Below are 10,951 nucleotides of genomic sequence, written 5' to 3' on the forward strand. Positions count from 1 at the left end.
AGCGGCTTATGTCAGGATTCACGCCGGGTCTCTATCACGGGATTATATTTGAAAGAGATTAACTACATTGACTCTGAATACATGAATACGCTTGCCACGATTTTTTCCCACCGCTGGACTTGAAGCTAATAGTCCTGGAGGTACTGAGCGCTTTAATGAATAGCTTTAGTGCAGTCTCCCGTGGCGTGTGTGCGTCTGTCTGTGGGTGCGTCTGTTCGTGTCCGCTAAGCCCTTTGTAATGAGGGCGCGAGGGAGGACTGAGAGTGTTTCGTCTCCAGAATTTCCCAAATTTTGTGTGATGTGAGACTTCTCCTTCAGTACTGTGACGCATTTTTTTTACCACAAGTTTGGGTATAATTAAATTATTTTTATTTGCATTAGGAGAGGTTTATGGAGGTGAGAAGGTTAATGGCCAAAATCTTAACTGTTTTATTCCCTACATATGTTTCAAAGGCTGTATAGAATTATCAAATATGAAAATACGTTCCAAAACTGAAGGAGTTAATTGCTTCTACTGTGTTGGGACACTTCCTACAGCCTAGAGGGAGAACTGGACCATTCAAAATGTACATGATCTGTCAAAGCGTTTGGTTGAAGTTTGTTTCCGAAGCCTTTGAAGTTTTATCCTTACTCTGTGTCTGTCAGTCGTGTTTTAGTGAGTTTTTATTATAAAAAGTCTTAACTTCTTCAGAACTTGTCCACATTTTTAACCTAGAGATTTGTGTACGATTAAACCATTATATTGACATTATAAACTGCCAATGGAGGTCAGAAGATTAATGGCCACAGTCCTCACTATTTCAGTCCCCGACATGAGTTTCTGAAGCTGTAAAAAATCACCACATAGTAAGCAGAATGAATATGGAAACGCGTCATGGTACTTAAGTAGATAAGAGTGTTTGTGAGTCCTGGTGTTCGTGGCAAGTAGCAGTTTGACAAGATTTAAGGAAGGGAAGTATTGTCTCGGCAGTGAAGTGGTGGAAGAGAGGGAAGAGCTTGTGTGGTAAACGTGTATAGGAGGCTGGAGCAGGGAGCGTTAGAGGTGAGATATAAGGTTCAAGGTGAGACTTTGAGTGGTTACAATGGTGAATACGTCTCTCTCTCTCTCTCTCTCTCTCTCTCTCTCTCTCTCTCTCTCTCTCTCTCTCTCTCTCTCTCTCTCCACCACCACCACCACCACCACCAATAAGCATAATGTTCCCCAAGGCCATAAAAGCTATCGGTAACATCATCACCGTGCCGATGTAATTAATGCGTAGGGATTGAACCATCATCACGTTTATTGCCACCACCACCACCACCACCACCACCATCACCACCACCACCTTCTCATTTTCTTTTTTTTTCTATTTTTTTCTATATCCTATGTCTACGCCTACGCCTTCTCTTCCTCCACTTCCTCTTCCTCCTTCTCCTCCTCCTCCTCCTCCTACTCCTCCTCCTCCTCCTTCATCCTCCTTCTTCTTCTTCTTCTTCTTCTTCTTCTTCTTCTTCTTCTTCTTCTTCTTCTTCTTCTTCTTCTTCTTCTTCTTCTTCTTCTTCTTCTTCTTCTTCTTCTTCATTCTCCTCCTCCTCCTCCTCCTCCTCCTCCTCCTCCTCCTCTTCCTCCTCCTACTCCTCTTCCTCCTCCTCCTCCTTCTCCGCTATCCTATATCTCACTTTATATTAGGAAGTTTGATTTATGCCAGGCTGTCTCATAAACACACACATAAAGGAAAAAGCTGCTGTTATTTATTCTTTACTAGTATTTCCTCCTACAACTACTTCTACTACTACTACTACTACTACTACTACTACTACTACTACTACTACTACTACTACTACTACTACTACTACTACTACTACTACTACTACTACAGATTATTCCAATGCTAATTCCTCCTCTCTTCTGCTCCCGACACATCCTCTCTATATTAAGATGCAGAAGTGAAGGGAAATGTCCGTGGCAGAAATCCAGTCTGTCTGTAAAATTACCACGTTATTATGGTGCCAGTGTGTGTGTGTGTGTGTGTGTGTCTGTGTGTGTGTGTGTGTGTGTGTGTGTGTGTGTGTGTGTGTGTGTGTGTGTGTGTGTGTGTGTGCGTGTTTTCATGTCTCGCCTCAATATCTTCGAGAGAGAGAGAGAAAATTGTTATCAGAGAGGCAGGAAAATTGTTATCACTGAAAACTTGTGGAGAGAGAGAGAGAGAGAGAGAGAGAGAGAGAGAGAGAGAGAGAGAGAGAGAGAGAGAGAGAGAGAGAGAGAGAGAGAGAGAGAGAGAGAGAGAGAGAGAGAGAGAGAGAGAGAGAGAGAGAGAGAGAGAGAGAGAGAGAGAGAGAGAGAGAGAGAGAGAGAGAGAGAGAGAGAGAGAGAGAGAGAGAGAGAGAGAGAGAGAGAGAGAGAGAGAGAGAGAGAGAGAGAGAGAGAGAGATTCGCAAAGGGATGGCATCTGGAGGAGGAGAAGGAGGTGGAGGATGAAGAGTGAGACTGAAAGGAAAAGGAAGAAGAGGTAGTGACGAGGAGGAGGAGGAGGAGGAGGAGGAGGAGGAGGACATAGAGATGGTAGTTGCAATAGTTTTTATATTGAGAGAGAGAGAGAGAGAGAGAGAGAGAGAGAGAGAGAGAGAGAGAGAGAGAGAGAGAGAGAGAGAGAGAGAGAGAGAGAGAGAGAGAGAGAGAGAGAGAGAGAGAGAGAGAGAGAGAGAGAGAGAGAGAGAGAGTTTATGCAGATTGACTTTATTGACCAGTTGTTAGCCCTACCTCAAGGAAAGGCAGCGTCATGGAAGCACTCCCCTTCTTTCTCCACCCTTCTCACCTCCACACCTCCTTCCCTCCATCCCTCCTTCCCTTTCCTTCCTTCCCTCCGGCCCCTTAAGATCTCCAATTCACCCCCAGTTCAAAGATATACGTCTCCTCCTCCTCCTCCTCCTCTTCTTCGATCCATCTCAAAACTCAATCCCTTTTCAACAGATCTTTTGCTGTTATGCTTCTATATCTTTTTTTTTTTAGTTTAGAGTATTTTTGCAACCATTTATACTGCTCCTCCTCCTCCTCCTCCTCCTCCTCCTCCTCCTCCTCCTCCTCCTTCTTTTCCTCTTCCTCTGCCTTCTCCTCCGCCGCCTCCCACACACAACCTCTTCTCTCCTCTTATAAAGAAAAAAATGAAATCTGAAAACTGGGAATCCAATCGCTTCCGTCTGCTCTGAACACTATTAGCGAGGAAGGCATTTTTCACTGCAGCTTTGGATGGCAGGGAGGGAGAGAGAGAGAGAGAGAGAGAGAGAGAGAGAGAGAGAGAGGAGAGGGAGAGAGAGCACGGCATTAGTGAGAAACATCCATAAATATTAATTATCTTTGCTTCCTCATCACTTTTAAAAGCCACGGAAACGATAAGCGAGGTTCTCAAGAGTGTTTCTCGTATTGATACTGTAGAAATCTCATTAATTCGCCACTAGAACGGTAGAAACGGGATTGGAAACTCATGTAAGGTCAACTAGAGAGTTTTGAATAGTAGTGGCGGAACCCAGAAGTGTTTTAGAATATGCTTGAAAGAGATGGGGAGTGAGGGGAAGGACTGCGGTGTGGTGCGTCTCCTGGTCTTAGATCTCAGAGGGGAAAGGAGTGTTTTTGTGTGTTTTTGTGTGTTTTTCCTCTCTCCTCTTCACTTTGAGGGGAAAGGAGGGAAGGAAATGAAATAGGAGAGGTGGTGGCTCGAGTGAGGGGAAGTGGTGCTGGTGTTGTGGGGAGTGAAGTGTTTATTGGTGTGGTGTTGAGGTGTTCTCTCTCTCTCTCTCTCTCTCTCTCTCTCTCTCTCTCTCTCTCTCTCTCTCTCTCTGCTTCTTGATTTCATTATTTTCATCTTCTTTTCTTGTGTTGTTTTATCAGACGTTTCATTTCCTGTCTCAATCACCACACACACACACACACACACACACACACACACACACACACACACACACACACACACACACACACACACACACACACACACACACACACACACACACACACTTCTTTTAACCCAATACCTCTTTGATACAACAATACTCGAGCAAAATAACACGGAACACTCATTTCTAAGTGCACGCTACGCTACACCCACACTTAACACTTAGCTTCCCGCCCGCCAAACCTCGCATCGCATCGCCCGAAGAGGAAGGGATAAGTAAGGTGTGTTCAATAAGAGACAGGAGAAAGAAGGAAGCTAGGCGGAGGTTTTGAGAGAGCGAGGCTTGAAGGGGAAGATACCAAGAGTGAAGGAGGCAAATAAGGAGGAATAAGGATGAAATAAACGGAGCACTTTGCAGGGAATGATTAATAGTAAAGATGTGTAAGGAGAATCTCAGCGAAGGAATGGATAGATAGATAAACAGCTAGATAGATAAACAGATAGATAAACAGATAGATAGAATAACACAAATAGTAACACTGAAATTGAACGTTATATATAAAACATCACTACACATTGTAAGAAAAAGCAAACTGATATAACGAAATGAGAACTGGTGGTGATGGTGGTGGGGGTGCTGGTGGTAGCGATGCGGAGTCACAAAACATGAGGAAAGAGAAGGGAAAGGAAAGGGGGAAAAGGAAGAGAGGACTGGAAAGGGGCTGGAGGCGGTGGAAAGGTAGGGCCTGTATCCATTACACGAAGGAATGTTACCAGGAAAGGGGGAAAAAAAACACCGCGGTTAGAACTTTTAATGGATGTAAGATAGTTAGTTGTGAGGGGAAATATATATATGAAGGGAAACACTCGGAGGGGATGAAAAAATGTGTGAAAAAAGATGGAAATATTGTAACTGGTGTGGCGGCATTGGAGAGCAGCGTTTCTGAAGATGTAAATGGGGAAAGAAGAGAGAGTTTTTACATAATGTGTCGCGATGAGGGGAGATTAAACACACACACACACACACGGTCTCTCTCTCTCTCTCTCTCTCTCTCTCTCTCTCTCGCTGCTGGAATGTTGAGGGGATGTGAGGGCGAAGACACGGGCGGAAGAGGGGAAAGTAGAAGCTCAGGTGTGTGTGTGTGTGTGTGTGTGTGTGTGTGTGTGTGTGTGTGTGTGTGTGTGTGTGTGTTTGCTCTACGAATGTGTTTCTTAGTTGAGTAATTAGTGATGCATCTCTCTCTCTCTCTCTCTCTCTCTCTCTCTCTCTCTCTCTCTCTCTCTCTCTCTCTCTCTCTCTCTCTCTCTCTCTCTCTCTCTCTCTCTCTCTCTCTCTCTCTCTCTCTCTCTCTCTCTCTCTCTCTCTCTCTCTCTCTCTCTCTCTCTCTCTCATCCTCTCTCTCTCTTATTCCTTCTCTTTTTCCCTCCCTCATTCCTTCCACCTTTCTTTCCTACACTCCCATCGCTTCCCTCCATTTTCCTCACTTATATAGTCTCCATTCACCCATCCATTCATCCCTCTTTCCTCCACTTCCATCTTCTCTCATCATTCCCCAAGCCAAACACGTAATCTCATATTAATACCTAACTTTTCCCTATTGCAGGTGAGCGACAAACTTCAAACGGTAAAGGTGAGAAAAACAACCCCCTCGTCTTGAGCCGCTTTGAGCCAGATGGCGGCGCGGCTCGAGGAAGCTGAGGAGCCCCAGGGACTTTAAGGGAGGTTCCCCAAGGCGACGAGGGCTGAGTAGGAGCGTTAAGATTGCTGGAATAGAAGCTGGGAGGGTCCTTGGGTGTCCTTGGGTGTCCTGGGATGGGGAAGGGAGGTTATCAAAGACTTAGAGAGGAAAGGAGAGAAACAGCTTATCGAGATGTGAATAGAAGAGAGGATTAAGGATGGATGCTCTGGGAAGGTAAGGTGGTGGGGACACAGGAGAGAGGGATGGGAGGGTTTAGTGGGAGGTAGTGGTGGTGGTGGTGGGTGTTGTTATCAGACAGTGTGCGCTAAATAGGAGGTTAGTTTTTAGTGTGTGTGTGTGTGTGTGTGTGTGTGTGTGTGTGTGTGTGTGTGTGTGTGTGTGTGTGTGTGTGTGTGTGTGTGTGTGTGTGTGTGTGTGTGTGTGTGTGTGTGTGTGTGTGTGCTTGATCACACACACACACACACACACACACACACACACACACACACACACACACACACACGTACACAGGTAATGGCTGCTCTCTATATAACATTCATAATTTCACAATCTTTAGGTTCTATGAATATTTCATCACAAAATTGAATATATATTGCGTGTTTGTTCATCAAGATATGCCGCTCCGGTAAACGACACGAAATTTGATGGGAAAAATGCGACTCGTCGTAAAGTGAGTGTGTGTGTGTGTGTGTGTGTGTGTGTGTGTGTGTGTGTGTGTGTGTGTGTGTGTGTGTGTGTGTGTGTGTGTGTGTGTGTGTGTGTGTGTGTGTGTGTGTGTGTGTGTGTGTGTGTGTGTGTGTGTGTGTGTGTGTGTATGTGTGTCGCAGCTGCCACCGTCGCTACACCACATTCACATTCTTTCATCACTCTTACCACCACCGCTACTATCAACACATCACACCAATGTTACCACCACCATTACGACTCTTCCATCACAAGTATCAACACCACAATCACATCATCATTGCTACACCAGAACATTTCTTTCCACACTTTTTCACTTTAATCTCTCTCTCATTTTAATCTCTGAGTTCTTTTTTCAATCATGTATGACGTTCAGCAACCAAAATAATAATAACATTAAAAAGCAAGCAATACTAATGGTGATAATAATGGCACTGCGAGGCACCATTTGGCTCTCAGTACCGCGTTAATCCTTGTGTTATTGGCAGAATTGTTTTTTATACCTGACATAATCCATTCAAATCTAGGCAATTATCATTATGTTAGCGTTGCTGTTGCTGTTGTTGGTAGTGCCACTGTTGCTGTTGTTGTTGTCGTGTGGCTGTGATTCTTGTGTAGTGGTGGTGGTGGTGGTGGTGGTGGCAGCAGCAAGATAAACTCTGTGCAGAAATAAGAACAATATGAGCCACACTAAATTGCTCCTTTAAACACACACATTCTCTCATTCTCTCTGGAAATCAATCTTAAATACAAAACATATGCATTTAATTCCCTTCATCATCCCTCGTCGCTCGCTCCCTCTGAATATAAAGAAAAATTTTAATGAATTTGCACTGAATTATTATATTAAGAGAAAATTAATACTAGCTCATTGCAATAATTATTAAAATAGCTTTAGGATTTTCACCCTATAATTTTTTCCTCGTTTATTATAAATCCTTTAATTCCTGCGTTGGTCCCTGCCTTTGTTGAGGAAGTACTCTCTATCTCCTTGGTGTTACTGTCATGTAATGCTTTAGTGGTGGCGCAGAAGTGAGGTGCAAAGGTGAGGAAGTGACGCACGCTTGTCGCTCTTTCTTCCCATGGTTTCTCATCTCCTCTTCCTCCTTCTTAGCGACATTAAAGAGTACTTACAAGCTTTCCTCTAAGGACAGGAATTATTGCTTCAATCATAACACTACAATTCCATTTCTTTAAACGTAATCTTGAATATTCTTAAATTCAAGATTGTATCCATTACGGCACACACTCACCACTAAACCTCACACTTCCCATCCAGCGCGGCTCGTTCTCCCCTTCCACTGAGGGTGCACTGATGACATCAAGAGATATCTCGGTATCTCTTTCAACTTTTCTCCACAAGTTTACCAAAAATGTAGACGCAAATTTAATTTCATATTTTTATAACATTATCTCGCTTCGTCTCAGCTTCATTTTCTTCTCACGAAAATTTTAGCGACTGACACTTCTTACGTATTTATTTTTTCCTTACTCTTTTATCCTCGATTTCCAACACGGGTCAGTGGTTTCCTACTGTCTGTTTAAATAATAGCAATTTTTTCATTGTTTCCTGAAACTTAATTTTTCTTATATTATCAGGCAAACTAAGTAAACATTTGTTATTTACTAAATTAATCTGGGTTGTTTGTCTCTCAATGTCCTGCTTGTATGAAATTCTCTGACCATCTAAGCTTTATCTGAATCTCATCCTGGCTCATCAAGTGAAAGAAAACACCGTCTCTAGACCACTGTTCATTACCGCTTCTATCTTGTTCCTTATCGCCTCGCCAACCTGCTGAGCGAACCCTCAACTTTATAGTGTCCTCAGTGACCCGACACAGCCAGCGCATCACACCGCCGGTCTGTGTGGCTCAGTGTTGTAGAGAAGTGCGCCCTGGCCTCTTGTCCTGCTTATTATAGTGAGGATTATTCATTTATTTTTCTTACATATTACCGTTATATCTTCCGATTACAATATATTTCCACATGCAGTTCCGTTGCCCTAGAATTGCCAAAGGAGCCATCACAGAAATTATGCTCTTTTGACAACGTGCTTTGAAAAAAGAGGGACGTGAGGCAACACTGTGCAGTCTCCACACAGTGACTACGGAGACCCATCAGTGTGTGCGCGGCGCGGCATGCAACACTAGCAGCGGTCTGTGGGATGGAATCACTACACATTACACACACTTGAACTAAGGCGACTTCATAATGTTAGTTCTCTTTACCCTCTTTGTGATTCATCTTCACTGGTTCTTGCTAAATTATTCATATTTTGTTAGCATTATTTCATCATATAGTTTTGGTTAATATCCTACCTTGTCAGACACATTCATCTGCCTGCACTCTCCTTTTCGCTTGACTCGTGTTTATACTCAACCTGTCATAAAGAAAGATGACTGTTCTCCCTTCAGATTGCCGCGTCATAACTTTGTAAAGCTCCAAAGTCCATGCTCAGCAGGAGTCTTAACAAGTTCCCCTCACTTTACAATCTAATTAAAACTATCGATTTCTTAAAGAATGAACCACTTGACACTACATGGCATCCTTACTGTATCTTAAGTGGTCATCTCTCCTTTGTCATAGAATCACTTCATCGCCAATTGCATGACTGGCCACTCCCTACCACGCGCAGTTACTGATCTGCGCACTGGAAACATTGTCAGTGAAAAAAAAAAATCATTTGTGGGCTTGTCTGAAAGTCTCAGTGTTCTCTTTTCCTTCCCTATCAGAGAAGCAAACCCTTTCCTTTAATAACAATCCTCCTTCCTTTCCATTAAACACCCTCGACCTGTTATTTGTCTAAAAACCTTAACTGGAGCTTCCACGTCTTAGCTCTTGTTGATTGCCTTCCATAAAGTTGAGAGTTTTGTGTCATCTCCGTCAGTTGTGCAAGGAGGTGTTGAGAGCAGCGTCCCTGTGGCAAGCTCTGTTCTCTTCCTGCAGTTCAAAGGTCATACGTCTCGCTCACTCCCCTTCCTTTAATTGACTATCCTCTGGCTCTCCAAGTTTGCTGCTCTGTTGCACATGTATTGCCCTCTCCTATCAGTGTTTTGTAGTCACTGTTCTCACATCAGACGCTCGCATTTTTCACTCAGCACCGCGGCTTAAAATTCCTTCTTGTTGTTGCTTTTACTCTGTCTTCTTCACTAATGAAAGATTATAAAGCAATGAATAACAATTTATTTTCTTTTTCCGCTGCTTTCATATAATGGAAATTTTTTTATGTTACCTGTAACTTCAACAAAATGTTATCTATATAAAGATACCACCTACTGCTACTACTACTACTACTACTACTACTACTACTACTACTACTACTACTACTACTACTACTACTACTACTACTACTACTACTACTACTACTACTACTACCACCTACTACCACCACCACCACTACACCACCACCACCACTACTATCACCATATATATATATATATATATATATATATATATATATATATATATATATATATATATATATATATATATATATATATATATATATATATATATATATATATATATATATATATATATATATATATATATATATATATATATATATATATATATATATATATATATATATATATATATATATATATATTAAGTCCACTGTCAACAAATATTAGATACCATGCACATGAAACAGGTGTGTTGAGAGGCAGCTTGTGTGTACCAGAGGCAGGTGTGTGTGTGTGTGTGTGTGTGTGTGTGTGTGTGTGTGTGTGTGTGTGTGTGTCATTGACATGCTTTGATACTAAGGACAAAATTACGAAATAAAATATCAACTCCAAAATCGAAATCGCAACGCTTTCAAAATCTTCCCTCATCTGTATGAAATGAATCCGGCTTTCCTGACCACCATGGTGACAGTGAACAGTGCCTGATGATCCGCCTTGACCACAGATCAAATACGCAGAAATCTGGAACTAGATGAGCGCCACTCATGATGCATTGTACGTAGTTTAGTGATGCTATGGTGTGGCAGGCCAGTGTGTGTTGCACTCTGCCTAATGAAGGTTTGCCTTGCAGCGCCTCATCCCTCCAGCAGCGTGTCCTTCCTTACCAACGCCCTACAGACACTGCCTCAACTCTCGCTCTCCTGCAGGTCACCGGAGAGCAGTGCAGCGCCACCCGCCCCTCGCTACCCTTATTGAGGGAGTTTAAGCAGGCCCTGGGAGAGGCCGTGCCCGTACCAACTTAGTCTGCCAGTGGTAAGAGGCGTCTCACCTTGGCCCTAACTCTTGGTGTGTGGCCGCAGCGCATGTGTGGCGGCCTCCGTGGTGCCTGTGTGTGCCGTGGCGGCTGTCTCTTGGTGGTTCTCGTGTCTACGTCCCATCCGTGATCCTTGCCATGACCCATTCCTGTCCTTGTCTCTTGTCTCTTGTCTCTTGTCTCTTGTCTCTTGTGTCTCGTCTCTCCTTCCCACTCCCCACCCCCTCGCACTCTTCATTTTATCCTCGGCCCTCCACATCGTTTCTCTCTTCCCTCACTCTCCCCCATACCAACTATACTTCCATTCACCTCCATCTTTATCTCCATTACATCCCCCATCTCCCCTCACCATTCCCATTCATACCTCCAATCTTCCCTTCACCACGCTGCCCTCACTTCCTCGCCACCTACGCACCATCCTCGCTTTCATACTCCGAACTCACCCATTCTATCCACACCCTCACGTCATCACCGCCC

At 43.5% G+C, this 10,951-nt stretch overlaps 1 protein-coding gene across 1 annotated transcript in view; it reads left to right on the forward strand.

Annotated features, from left to right (window-relative positions):
* LOC123513030 (calbindin-32-like) overlaps positions 1-10,951 on the forward strand; it is a 383,307-nt gene that overhangs the window by 289,731 nt on the left and 82,625 nt on the right. The window contains 1 exon segment of the mRNA XM_045269841.1: positions 10,368-10,473. The gene's annotated coding sequence lies outside the window, so the exon portion shown is untranslated.

The sequence above is a fragment of the Portunus trituberculatus genome, chromosome 35 (genome assembly GCF_017591435.1).
Source record: "Portunus trituberculatus isolate SZX2019 chromosome 35, ASM1759143v1, whole genome shotgun sequence".
NCBI classification, from domain to species: domain Eukaryota; kingdom Metazoa; phylum Arthropoda; class Malacostraca; order Decapoda; family Portunidae; genus Portunus; species Portunus trituberculatus.